The sequence below is a fragment of the Pocillopora verrucosa genome, chromosome 12 (assembly GCF_036669915.1).
Source record: "Pocillopora verrucosa isolate sample1 chromosome 12, ASM3666991v2, whole genome shotgun sequence".
Taxonomy (NCBI): Eukaryota; Metazoa; Cnidaria; class Anthozoa; order Scleractinia; family Pocilloporidae; genus Pocillopora; species Pocillopora verrucosa.
Genome location: NC_089323.1, coordinates 12,763,259 through 12,777,808, shown reverse-complemented (window position 1 = coordinate 12,777,808; position 14,550 = coordinate 12,763,259). Strand labels below are relative to the sequence as shown.

At 35.9% G+C, this 14,550-nt stretch overlaps 1 long non-coding RNA gene and 1 pseudogene across 2 annotated transcripts in view; one reads left to right on the top strand and one right to left on the bottom strand.

Annotated features, from left to right (window-relative positions):
• LOC131783689 (angiopoietin-related protein 7-like) overlaps nucleotides 1-10,570 on the bottom strand; it is an 88,017-nt pseudogene extending 77,447 nt beyond the window's left edge.
• Nucleotides 1-14,550, top strand: part of LOC136277260 (uncharacterized) — a 30,464-nt gene that overhangs the window by 14,502 nt on the left and 1,412 nt on the right. Inside the window, exon 3 of one of the 2 annotated variants that reach the window (XR_010715812.1) lies at nucleotides 7,461-8,685. The exons of the other annotated variant lie outside the window; for it this stretch is intronic. This is a non-coding gene — a long non-coding RNA (uncharacterized lncRNA). Of the gene's footprint in view, nucleotides 1-7,460; nucleotides 8,686-14,550 lie in introns of those variants that run through there. 2 annotated transcript variants of the gene reach the window in all.

The window sequence follows — 14,550 nt, the reverse complement described above, 5'->3', positions numbered from 1 at the left end:
ATATTAAAGGCACAGGTCAAAATACTAATATTAATTTTTCTGACAAAGGGTAGCAAAGTTCTTTTTTATAGTAATCATGATGAACGGGACGTTTTGTGCAAACTTTCTACTGCAATTATCCTCTCTTCCTGACTTGAGAGAGTTTCGATAACCTCTCATTGTTAAGTGTGTCTTCAATAGCTTCTTTAGCTACACCGCTATCATGTTAAACATTGTGACAGTGTACCCCATGCAAAAACCTTCATCTTTGCCAAAGAACTTGCTCAGTCTGGCTATTACTGGTGTCTAGGTTATTTGCTCAATCTTTTCATACTTTTTGGTCAAGTGGCTAGCTGCAGCAAATGCTTTTTTAAGCTCGCTTCGTTCCTCGGTGTTGTGGCTGTTATTTTAGCAGGTTGGTTGGGATTCATCCTCATCTTAGAAACTAGGAGCTTGTGACAGGCAAGCGTGTAGTTATTGTGGTGATCTATATGGATGTAACGATATTTATGTGGGAGTCATGGGAGTAGCCATTGGGTTCTCTGTTACGTTTGTCGTTTACATCAGAATATATATGACTGTTCGACGGCACAACAGTCCGTACAATATATGCAAGTACAAGATAACGCGAGAATACGAAGCAATGTGTGTGAAGCGTCTTGCTTAAGGACACAACGTCATGCCCCAGCCAGGACTTGAACTCGGGCCGTCCGACCCAGATTCCAGAACACTGATCACTGGACTACTCACGCCTCACAATCTCACGCCCCTATCCTGTTTTATTAAGTTTTCTTTCTCCTTTCTTCTATATGCATTGCTCTTATAGAAACCCTGGCTTGATTGTCGCTTTGGAAAAAAATTATCTTCCCTCTTATTTGAATTCCATTATTTACTGCTGGAAAATGAGCCATTCGACACGCTGTCATGGACACACTCAGGAACATGTCACGGCTCGAGGTAGAAATGAGCCATCTCGCTTAATTTACAATCGGTCTTCAAATGTCGTCCATCTTGATAACTGAAGCCTTCTGTGTGATTGACAAAGACTGTGTGCATTTTGAGCTTGACAGAGTAAACAGGGAGAGACAAGAATAGCCTTACATCTGCACTCAGAGGTATGATGCGACAGCCGAAATAACTATAAATTCAACTTTTGAATGAAAAAGCGTTAAAAAGGAATTGCTTTAGAGAAGAGAAATATCAGTGAAGAAGAGAAATATCAGTGAAGAAGAGAAATATCAGTGAAGAAGAGAAATATCAGTGAAGAAGAGAAATATCAGTGAAGAAGAGAAATATCAGTAAAACTGTAAAACTTAAATTGCGAAAGACAGTGAAATATTGTAATTATGAAAGCAATTACAAATGAAATAGGAGACATATATGATGTGTACCAAGGTATTCCTTTTCTTTTTAATATTATAAAACAAACGGTAAAACAGAGAAATTGAACGCTGTGATGGAGAACCTAAACTTTGAATAAGGATCTTACTATCTACATAACAGTTCTCTTTAATTTTCAATGCATTGCCAAGGAAGACAGATGAAGAGAATTACAATAATTGATCAAAGAGAAGGAATTTGTATTGTTATCACAAATTGGTTTCTTCCAATTCAATTTAGACTGAGAAGTAAGATATTAGCAAGGAGGAATTACTTTCAGATCATGATTCAATAGTGAACGGGCGGACTGATTTCAAGACCTCAAGGGGACGTAACAACATCATATAAAAAAATTGACTTGAAGACTTTTCTTAAATCTAAAATACACCATTACTTCAAATAAAAGTTTATTTAGGTAGAAAGCCTCTAAAAAGGTAATAACTAAACGGGAAAGATTATGAATGGTTAACTAATGGAACGTTTCACTTGGATTCACATCATCGATGAATTGAAAAAGGCGAATTGTAATTATTGAAAATTTAAATATTCAAAACGTTTAGCTTGTTACTACATTTTACTCTCAAAAGAACTCTAACATGGTTAATTCAGTAACTAAAAAGTCCTTAGATCTCGGCAGATAGTTGTTGCCTATGCCCAGCCGAAAACTTAATTGAAATAATTTTAGTTATAAGTTTTTCTGAACTACCTTTAGCTTTAAAATGCTTACGCGTAACAGGAAGTTTGTAGGGCTGGTTTCATTTCTGGTTAATATCCCTTAATTGTAATACAACTCTTAATAACAAAGCAGCTTAGTGGGCATAATATTTATTCACCATCTTTTGTTTGCGATTTTGCGATGACATTATTCATTGAAACATCACGAGGAATTTTTGAAGAAGAGTCCAAACTCATAACCTTTCAATATAAGATCTTTCAGTGGGAGTTTATACTATGCTATGTTAGCAGTGCTATTTTCACATGAAGCGCTAACATTATGCTCGTTTCTCCAAATTATACCAAAAATGTTGCTAGCAGAATCTATAGGGGCCTTCGATTGTTTTAAACGTAAGGGGTTCTAGCGTATTTTTTGCTGGAGGCTCACAGAACCTGATGTTGGCACATGTCTCTAAGCAGGCGTAAGATGTTTATGAGATGAACACCCATAAGACAATTTTTTTAAAAGGCGTATTTGATGAATTTGATCCGTTCCTTGACTGGACCACGAGGAACATAACTCTGTCGCCGTTGTTGATGTTGTTGCTTTTTTAATATTTTAGTTAATCATAACCATTATTGGTGCATATGCAGCTTCATTTTTCACTAATCATTCTGGCCAGTTGTAATCGGACAGTTGGCTATAATCGGACACCTTTAATCGGACAGTTTAAGAAGCCAATCATACTAAGTCCACTCAGGTAATCCATGATAGCAACAACCACTTATCCAAAGAAAAATTTGGGAATTTCCAAACTGGCGGAATTTTCAACAAAAGGCATTGTCGCCAATGGAGATATTAGTTCTAGGTGTATTTGTTTTTTCGGAAATTGAAATGGTTATGATTAACTGGTATCAGGACTTCTTGTCGTTCAATTCTGTCTGTAATTAAACGAGTGATTATAGATTACAGCCCGAATTGGACTCCACGCGATCCTATTGCCACTATTAATCAAAAGCATAACAAAATTCTTGAACTTGACTGGTTATCACCAGGCCAATTTAAGCACTACTAAGTCAGTGTACGCGCCATGCTCGTAACTGGACTTTTTAATAGGACAGTTAAAGGGACAGTTACCAAGTCATGCCTGTGTAAACGGACAGAACGCGTATTTAATTGTTTTTTTCTCGTTTTGAAAACGTATAACAGGACTTCGTGTCGTCTAATTCTGTCTGTAATAATACTCGTGATTAACAAATCGGACTCTCGTTTCGCAGTCGTCCAATTTTGTCAATCATTCGTATCATTATCATTAATTTTCAAAAGACAAAAAAAAGGATTTACGAAGCTGTTGTCGTGACCAGCGGTCTCTTTCTGTTTATTATTCGCACACAGGGACACCTCTTTTGGTTGAGCAGTCTACACGATTCGAAATGAAATACGAGTAGTTTAAAATAGTAAAGGAAAGTTTTTGCAAGCTTCTTGTTTGTAAGCGTTTCATATACTGATCCAACTGTTGTTTGGACAATCATAAATTGGAATGAAATGACTGATAGTTGAATTTTTATGGGATTAAAAGATAGCACTCATCTTTTAAAAGAATGCAAAACAAGGAAATTCATGACATCTGAAGTTGGATAAGTAATAATAATCCACCTTTAGAACGGATTTTCAAGCTTAAAAATCTGGTTTTCAATTGTCACAAAATCCGAAATCCGGATATCAAAAACTAAATCCAGATTTTCCAATCGAAAGCACTAAATAATTCATCTTTGTCTGTATGAAATTCACTATGAAATGTTACGGTATAATATATCGTAGTTGAAGTGCATTCACACCGCACAATGACTTCTCCGGTTAGGAGCCGATTTTGTAGGGAGGAACTGAGGAATAAAGGAGTTGGTTCCAGAATACGTAAGACAGTTTAGTTCCTGTGTGTTTGAAAAACGTGAAAATTTTTTTGGGTGTGTTCTATTACTGTCATTTATCGTCGTTTTTATCCTCATTCATTTGCTTTATACGTAATCAAAATTAACGAGAGTTGGAGGCTAAAGCTAATAAGTACGTGTCAACTATTCTACGATCATATTGTAGATATAAAAAAATCGCCTAATTGTGCTCTGGCTTTTGTGTCTGAAGTCCATGATTATGACACTAGAAGTACATATTTGCAGCACCTGAGCCCTTGCATCTTCATAATAGACGAAGGAGATTCTGTCCAACAGTTATAGGATGTTACTATTAAAATGATATCAATATCAATACGGAAGAAGCCTATTAGGAAACTTTAAAAAGTGCTGTTATTGTGAATCATTTTTCTCAGTATTTATAAATGTCTTCCTTAGACCACGTACTATTGATACATATAAAGTGTGATTCCTATTCGCTCTCTTACATATGTGAATCGCTTTTGTTCTACTGCATGAAAAAAATGTTATTTAACGTAAAGGGCATCTAATTAGCTTGCTTTATTATGCCCACCTAGGTCTCTTTTTTTTTTAAATTTTGTTGTAATTATTCAAAGGTTTTGATTGATGTAATGAAGGAAACAATGATAAAATAATAATAATAATTATAATTATAATAATTATAATAATAATAATTATAATAATAACTATGATAATAATAGTAATTATAATACATATTATAGTGAGTCAATCAAGTAGCACTCCTTTCGCTAATAATCAGTGTACGTCTACAGATTACGTCAATAGACTTTTACGTTAATATATATATTTTTGTTCACTTTGAAAACAGATGCCTCTGTTTCCTCTGACTCCCTCGCTCCTCACGAAGATGGTTCCTGGGATAAGGTTCTTGCTGATTGTGCTTAAAAAGAGTTGTAGGCTAGTGGTATGGCAACAGAATTAAATGTGCTGTTCATTTAAATATCATCGGTATTTATCCGCGCTGTGAAAATGAAACCTGGGCTGTTATTCATAGGTGAAAATTAGATCCTACCAGTGTCGAGAGCAGTGCTCCAACATCAACTGAAATGATGCACACTGTTGTAAAGAATGATGTCACGGCTAGTTTATCAAAGAGAAAAAATGAAACACTGTTTAATTTCTTTCTCGAAGTCACATTGCCGTTTTCCTTTACCTCAAAACTTTGCCTGGACTCGAGTGATGTAGTCTAGTCTGTTTGGATGTCTGTGGTACGCAAAGGCTGGTAGAAAAAAACAGTCAGTTTTGTGTTTAGAGGCTTTGGTTTACCTACTGAAACGTGTATGTTAAAACTTTTGTTATTTTCGGAATAAGTATACTTTTAAAGCTGTGTATAATTTTCTTACGTACTCGGGGACAGTTTTTCCAGAAGGCACACTATTCTGTGGCAGTACACACGAGAAGTGAATTAATATATTACTGAAACTGTTACAGGTGAAAGAACTTTTTTCGCGCTTCACAGGTAGCAACGGAATTCCTCGTATATTGGAATTAATTTTCATCAAGCCCGTCATGAATGAAGGTAAGGGTTTCAGCCGGTCTTATTAGCGCCCGTTGTGTCTAAAGTAACTTTTAGCGTGTCTGAAAAGATCTTCTCTCTCAGATTGTGGTTTGTAGTCAAATTCGTTGAGATTTCGTTAAAGCTATAGTACTATTTATCCTTCAAGTTTTCAGGAGAGTCTGACTATTTGTTAGACCTGAAATAAATGGTAGGTACAGTAAAATATTAATACGGGAATAGTCGGCCGTTTTCTCTCTACGTGTAAAACTGATATAAACCACTTGTGTCTGTAAAGTAAATTGCTAAATTAAGATTAAGTGTCATGAATATGATGAAACGAGGGAAGATATTCCTAGACCTTACAGAATCATTGAATATCACATTAGTGGCCTCGGAGCACGTTCTGGATTTCCCTGAGTATCAAAATTTATGAAATATAATAATTTCTGGTTGATGTATTCCTTCTGGTCTAATGCTGTGGCAAACTATAAAATTGAAGAAGATAACATATCTACTATTGGCTATATAAGGTCTCATGGAACTGTTTCGGTCTCTCTACAAAAAAAATTTAAGTTTGTATACAAGGGAAATTTATGCGTCGCAAATCTACTTATTACCAATCAATAAGCTTTCGGAACTCTGCGTACGAAAACTTGTTGACCCAAGAAATATTAGGTATGTTCTCACATATTTTTTAATTCTGTTCGTATCTTATCGAGAAAATTGAATGCAAATGACACCATTATTAGAGTAATGATGTTCCTGAAATGTTATGGATATTGCTGTATCGCGCTTTTAGTTAAATAACTAAAGCCTTTAAACACAAAACTAAGTGTGTTTTCTACCAGCCTCTGTATACCACGGACATCCAAAGAAACTGGACTGTATCACTCAACTCGAAGTAAAAATTTCGATATGAAGGAAAACGGCAATATGACTTTAGGAAAGAAATTTAAAAATGTTTCATTTTTCATTTTCGTTAATTAGCCATCTGAACAAAGTGCAGAGTTAGGAGTAAACTGAGAACGTATGTCCTCTTGTCTGTTACTCAACTATTCAACCCGTGAAATTTTAAGTATACCGTCGATGAATTCCGTACGATGGATGAAAACATTTCCTACTTTGGAGCATGATTGTTTTTGTCATTCTGTTTACACGAAAGTATTTAACAGGAGTTATCTCGCTCAATATGCTGCAAAGACATTTGAAACATGTGAAACTAACTCTTGTACGCAGATGAGCGGTTACACCAGGTCTGGAAGTGGACCTCGATACTTAAACGTATTCGTCAGATCAAGAGAAAGATCCTCACTGCAAATATCAAATTGAAAACCATTGTAGGCTTAGAAATCCTCGAGCATAGGAGCAGGTATTCGACAAGTGGATTCCCATGGCAACTCAATCGACAAGAGATTTATTTAGAAGTAGAAATATTACAAACAGTCTTTATTTTCTCACAAATTATAAACTAACATTTTAAAGGTATCTTTTGTTATCTAATCTTTGATGGCACTGAAATAGCAAAGCTTAAAAAATCATTAGGAAAGAGAAAAACCATAGTATTAATAACGAAACATGTATAAACTCTATCTTATGGCATATAGCATTCCACTGCATATAGGATTCTTCTGAATTAATTTTTGTGTTATGAAATTTTTTTTTCCTAAAATTTTGTTCGGTGACATTGTAATCGTATTATTTAAAAAAATCCCATAAATTCTGCAAATAATGAAACATTTCTGATAACAACTGGCTACGATATATTTTCTTTACAACTAAAGTGTAGTCGAGTCTATGAAGCTGTTAGTAATCTAATTTGCATTCTAAAAATCTAAAAATCTTCAGTGGAGTAAAGAGATTGAAAAAAGTAATCGGTGTTTTCAGTCGCACAAACTACTTCTTGATTTTTCCAAACAGCGTCAATTAAGTAGATAAGCATTTCATGTACGAAGAATTCAAGCCCCGCACATAAATTCCACTGGTCTTATTTTCATTTCAGTTGATTTTGGAGTGCTTCTCTTGGCACAAGTAGAATCTAACTTTCCCCAGTGGATAGCGGCTTTAGGATAGGTTTCATTTCCACAACGTGGATAAATGCCATTGAGATTTGACGAAACAGCACATTCAGTAATACAGCTGTCATACCACCAGCCTCCTCCTATTTTTTGAGCCCAACCAGCAGGAACCTTATCCCAGGTACCAAAAACGAAACCTTTATGAGGACCGAGGGAAATCCGCATAATTCAAGGGTCCTTAAAATGTCTGTATCGCTTCAAACTTGTAGTTATCCGTAAAAACAAATAATTAATAAAATAAAATAAGGTTAGTAAGAAATTTGTTATGTGGCACTCGGACGAAACACCCGACCGAGTAAGAACCAATCAGAACATGCGGGTCTACCTCAGGACTACCCTGCTACTTACTAATAACATTATGCGACCACGTGGAGTTTTAGATCGAGATTTAGATGAGAGAGAAGTAATGTATAAAGATCGAGCGGTGAATGCTAAAAAAAGGTCTATTTACTTATGATTTTGCCAAGGTATAGCCGGTACTTAGCTGTCTCGGTCCCAATCCCAAACCAGCCATACTCAGGGTGAACAGTTTTGCCAGTTTTTACTCCAAGATCTACTCGAAGCTTGTTCTTTGTCTTGTTTCGTGTCAGGCGGTTTATTTTGTCCAGTCCGAGCCAAAATTCACCGACCATGTTGCCGAAGCCATGCTTGTAGTCATCCCAGGTGCGGTTAAAATCGACAGAGCCATCCATTCTCTTCTGGATCACTGTCCATCCCCCGCCGGCGGTAGTTTGGTCACAATATACATTAAAGATGCCTGAACCATCTGGGTCGATTGGGTAAACACCGCTGACCCTTCGACCAGATTTGTACAGTTCAGCACAGTTCTTAGCTATTGAAGATAAAAAAAAAAAGGTTTTCGATGGTGTAAGAATATCTAAAAAAAAGGTATATCTAAAACAAAGGTGGGTATAGATTTGCACCTGACGAAAAATGTGTAAAAAAATTCTATCTTGGAAAAGAAAAGATGAAACCTACATTTTTCATAGATCTTTTTCTTATTTGTCGTGTCAAATTAAATGGTATGAACACAAAAGTTTATTAACGTACTCTGTAGACGTACACTGATTGTTAGCGAAAGGAGTGCTACTTGATTCACTCATTGTAATCTGTACTATTTTTTATCATTATTTCCTTTATTTAAACAATCTCGACCTTTAAATAATTACAACAAAAAAAAAGATCTTGGAAAGGAAAAGATGAAACCTACATTTTTTATAGATCTTTTTCTTATTTGTCGTGTCAAATTAAATGGTATGAACACAAAAGTTTATTAACGTACTCTGTAGATGTACACTGATTGTTAGCGAAAGGAGTGCTACTTGATTCACTCATTATAATCTGTACTATTTTTTATCATTATTTCCTTTAGACTGTTTGTTGCTCCTTTCATAGAAAGCTTATTAAAAAAAATTCAAAGTGTTTTCCTTTTTTTTATCCTTTCCATGTTCAGCTACACTGCTTTTTAAAAGAGTATTGCAAAGGATAAGAACTCCGAAGAGAAAACTGTATATTTTAGAATAGCAAAATTAGTCCTTTGAAACATAAATTGGATTCACCATTCTGCAGAATAAGTTTCCCGTAATACAAGTAACGATTGAGAGAAGATGGAATGATAAATACAAGTAAGCGAAGGATATCTTACTTACATGTCAACGATGTTCTGTTCTCTGCGAGAATGTTAACCTCAAATCGAACTTGGGTGAGTTCCTTCATTATTTCTTCCAGGCAAACTGCAGTGTTTGTTTTGCAATCTATTGGCAATGCACGCATTGATGGTAGAATTTGAAAAGTCACAAAAAGTGCCAGAAACAGCAGAGCAGAACCTGAAGAGAAGAAGTCATCGTGCGTTATGAGGTCACTTCGTCCACGATATGTTATACAGTCATATTTCCTAATGAATTTCTAACAACAAACACAAGGGATTATGGGGTTCTTTTGATTGGGAAATCTGGATTTAGTTTTTAGTTTTTTTTATATCCGGATTTCGGATTTGGTGACAAAACATGAAATAAAAAACCAGATTTCAAATCTTAGAAATCCGTTCTTAAAGAGGATTATTATTATAAGTTATATCACGAAACCCTTCTTTTGCGTTCTTTTAAAAGACGATTGCTATCTTTTAATCACATAAAGCATTTGCTACTGTTAAATTCTCCTATCACTTCATTCCAACATATGATTGTCCAAACGATGGTTGGACAAGAAATTGAAACACCTATAAACAAGAAGCTTGCAAGCGCTCCCCCGTGCTATTTTAACCTGCTCGCAATTTTTAAAAATGAACAATAGCTGTTAACTTTGGCATTCCCAAGGTAGAAACGAACTCAAAACTGAATCTGCTTAATCCAAAAGATTCAATTCAACCAACTATTAAACAAGGCGATCGAGTTTTTTAAGTGAAATTGTTCAGGGCTCAAGTTACAGGCTACCAAGAGCGTGAACGATCGACTGTTTCAGATGACTGACTTTACTTAATTTATCATACCACGATTGAAAGATTTCAAAACGTTTGGAGTTCGACTACAGTTCCCTGTGATCGAGTACATTGACTGGGCTTTGAGAGCTGTTGGTGTTTTCCATAATAGGAGTCGCATACAAACCCCATGGGTTAAAAGAAGGTGAAAATTTCAGGGTCTTCATAAAAGCTTCAAAACGAAAAAACCCATATTTGAAAAAAGGAAGCATAGAATATAATTATAATCAGGTAAGTTTCTTAAAACTGTGACTTGCATATCGAACAATGTTACATACCTATTCCTTGCCGATTGTCCCTCATTTTTATTCGTCGGGTGTTGTTTGCAGTGTTATTCATAAAGGCTGCAAGAAGATAAAACTAATTTTATGGTGAAGATAAGAAAGAACATTGAGAAACTCTTCAGAAAAAGTACAATGGGAAAGTTTTTCCCAAAACTAATAGGAACTTACATACCGCTGGGTTCACTTACTTCACTTACTTACTTACCCTAGCCGCCCGCCTCCTTCGTGCTCCGTTCAAGAACTAATTAAATTCCGTGCGAATTTGTGCGCTAAATATACCCACAGAAAACTAAAAATAGACAAATCCTTTTTTGTCAGGCCGCTCCAGGGGTAATAAATTCCGTTATCCCTTGAAAAAAAATAATGCAACTAATTACATGGAGAATCTACGAGGGGGTCGTGACAGCGAGTTTCTAGTTTTGTTTCGTGTGTGGTCAGTCAGAGTTCGTGAGAACTTGCATGTAGTCGTCAACCATGTAACTGGAATGTGACATGGTTGACGACTACAGTATCGTTACAGCTAGGGTTCAGAATTCAGCTGGTCTTCTAGAACTATCTTAGTTTCACTCTGTTCTGCCTAAACAAGATTTAAAAGAGTGTTTGATGAAGTCTCTTCACAGTCAATGAACTAATCATTAGGATTAATGCTCTGTGTTCACGTAACTCTGTATGCAATTTACAATCTGTTTTTTAGGGGCCAAGGTTTTAGTTAAAGCCGCTCACTTTCGCTTATAAATGCTGGCAATTGGTGTTAACTTGTAGAACTCCCTAAAGAAGTTTACGACATTAAAACGAAACGCGTCGAAGAATTAATAACTTTTATAGCTAACGGTCGCACGTTGCTGCTCACTGGTGTAGTTCTCAAAAAACACACCTCATGATGTTGGATGTACTCGCCTCATTTACCTTATTACCTTTTAAACCGCCTCCTTCGCACTCCGTGCAAGAACGGACAAAAGTGCGTATGATGTTGGTTTATGTACCCGAAAAAATACATAGCTGCGATCAAAAACAGCAAATAGACCTCTGTTGCTGCCAAATTGTTGGATTTAAGAAACTCTCGTCGACAAAGACGGAGCTTAACTTTTTTTTTATTTCATTGCGTATGTCCTAAGCGAAAGTCCTAATAACTTCGATGCACCACGTCCATTCCAGTCACCTGTCAGTCATATAAACATTCTGCCTGAATGCAGTTGTGCGAAATATATTTCAGAATTGATCTTTCCGTTCTTAAAAGGGAAAGCTAACAATGTTTCGGACCAGACACTCCACTTCTAGAGCAGTAAAAGACGACATTCTAAATTAGAACTTTCAGGAGCGACCGATAATTTTTGAAAGTTCGTGAGAACTGCGTATGGTGTAATGTGAGAATTTGGGATAGGTTATCGATGTCATCTCGAGATTTATGATTAACAGGTTTAAGTGTCGCTAACCTTTCTTAGCTGCGCATTAAAGAAGATTTATGACTTTAAATGCTGTTTAATAAGTTGACCGTAGAAATTGAATTACCTCCAAGTGATAGACTTTCCTGTAACATTGAATATTGCAAAGAAAATCAAATGACATAGAGTAATTCACTATGTTGCACTTATTATTATAAACAGTAGCTATATAGCTGTTTTATATCCACTAATATTTCACTCTTTAAAGAGCTTGAGGAATTTTTATAATCCTCATTACTAATTAGACAGACGATGAAAATGCATTGGCATTGTTTCCAACGCGTCCAAAGCCTTTTTGTATTTGCCTTCGGTAGTCTTATCACCAGTTTCTACACGGAAAAAAAAAATTCCTTTTTCACGGGAAAAATCACGTTATCAGAATGTTTTCCGGGGTCTGGAAAAACTCATTTCTACACTTTGTTTTCCTAGCAGTTTTGCATTGGTTATCCAGTGTGGGTTACCACAATGTTTGTTTAGTTTTTTCCTGACGCGGCTACTAAGTATCTTTAGACATCATCATTCAATCTTATTTCGTGGCTCAAGCCGTACTACATGAAACTAAGTCGTAATAATTTGTCGTTTCAGACTCCGGTATATGAAAGATTAATGCCATTTTCACCATTAAATAATAAATCCCATAATTGAGGTTGAAAACAATCACAAATTCTGCCTGAACGCTCAACGCAATTCTCACGAACTCGCACGTCCTCGAACAAAGGTCGGTCTAAAAAAAATGTTATTTTCCCGTTAAGTATATCATATATCCTGCCGAAAAAACATAAGTTTCCCTTGCTTACGTTTAAGAGTGAAAACTTTACGGTCAAAACCGAAGGTATATTTTTGTGCAATCTTAAGTGCGTTTAAAAACTTTCTGGACATGACCTACCAAGGATTCGCTGAAACAGTAATAAATTTAACGGGTTCCTCTTGACGGTCATTCTCAAAAACATTACTTGACGAGGCATTGATGTATTGAACACGTGTGCACGCAGCTCTTTCAGCTACTTATGATTCAGCAGAAGGTTGAAGTTTTCAGGAGAGCCTATTGTTGGACCTGAAATAACTGTTTGTGGTAGGGACAGTAAGATACGAGAATAATTGACCGTTTTCTCTCCACGTGCAAAACTGATAACCCCCTTGCGTTCGTGGAGTAAATTGCTAAATAAAGATTATCAGAAAGATTAAATATAGTACGGTGCAAATACGTGAAACTGATAAACCAAACGGAGGCATTGAATATCATATTTGTGGCCTCGGAGCACGTTCTAGATTTCCCTGAGTATCAAAATTTATGAAATATAATGATTTTTAATTTGATGTATCACTTCTGATACAGTGCTACGGCAAGTTATAAATTTGAACAAGATAAGATATCTACCATCGGCCCATCAATGGTCTCATGGAACTGTCCAAGTCTCTATCCAAATATATTTCAAGAAGTATGTGCACAAATGAAATTTATGCAGGAAACTGGCCTATGAAGTGCGGAGCTCTTGAGAACGGAACTCCGTCGCAAATCTGCTCTCTAAAGTATTTATGAAACATTCAAGAATTGGTTAGCGATTGTATATCGAGTTATAGATGTACACACGAGAGCAACCTTAGCTTCTTGAGTGCTATTCAAACTTCCCAAGTGTATTAATAACTCGATATAAGCACATTTAATGCATGAACCAATTATTTTAGAACATAGCATGTACAAAATAGTTGTACTCGGAAAAACAAAAAATTCTGTCGGGTTTACTAAGTAATCGTGTTCTGCTCCAAAACCATGAAAAGGCAAAAACGACCAAGAAATATTTCGAGACCAAATATTTATTCAAAGACCTGAAAATTTTCTTCTCTGGAGCGAAAAATGAATGAATCTTCTACGCAAGACCACGTAGTAGATTCAGCATGCTTAAATCGTTGTTTACTCGAATTCACGACCAGAAAATTTTATAGATTTGTGTTGAAAAATTTTAAAATTCTGAAATTGTGCGGTTTTGAAATTAAAATGTTGTATTTTGACGATACTTTTGAAATCCAACAGCTGAAAATGATATCAACTGTCCGAAAAACGAAGCAACGTATTCAGTTAAGCCAGTGATTCCCTTCGCTGGACCCTTTTGAGCCTTGTCGACCATTACGCTTGTTAAGTTTTGTTGAAACATCCGGCTCCCCATTAGGTAAGTTTAAGCCTTCTAACAACTGTCCAATTTTTCCACTTTAAAAACTTCGAAGAAAAGGAAAAGGAAGATGTCTGAACAATTTTGACGAGAATTTTGGTGATTTTGAACCATGACTACGATTAAATCAAGCTACAAATCATCACACGATTGTAGTGAACGAAAACAGTGAGCATGTGCACCCTTTTACAATTATGACGATACTCAATCTCACAGATTTCTTCATCTACAGAAGGAACATCATTTCCTTTTTTTTTATCCTTCGACATCAAATACCATATTTTTGATACTATCAACAAGTTTTAAAAAAATCCTCATAGTATATTTCTGACTACTCGGCATTAAGTGCATTGGTGAGCGTACTCATCTCCGGGCATTTGGCAACAGAGTTATGTCAAATGATTGCTGAAATGTGATTTGGACTGAGGTATTCTTTCTAATACAATATTGGTGCAAACTGCTGACGTGTGTCTTTCTGACACTTTGATGCGGACCCATAAAAAATTAGGCATGTTATTTTGATTATTCTAATATTTGCACCGTACTATATTTAATCTTTCTGATAATCTCTATTTAGCAATTTACTCCACGAACGCAAGGGGGTTATCAGTTTTGCACGTGGAGAGAAAACGGTCAATTATTCT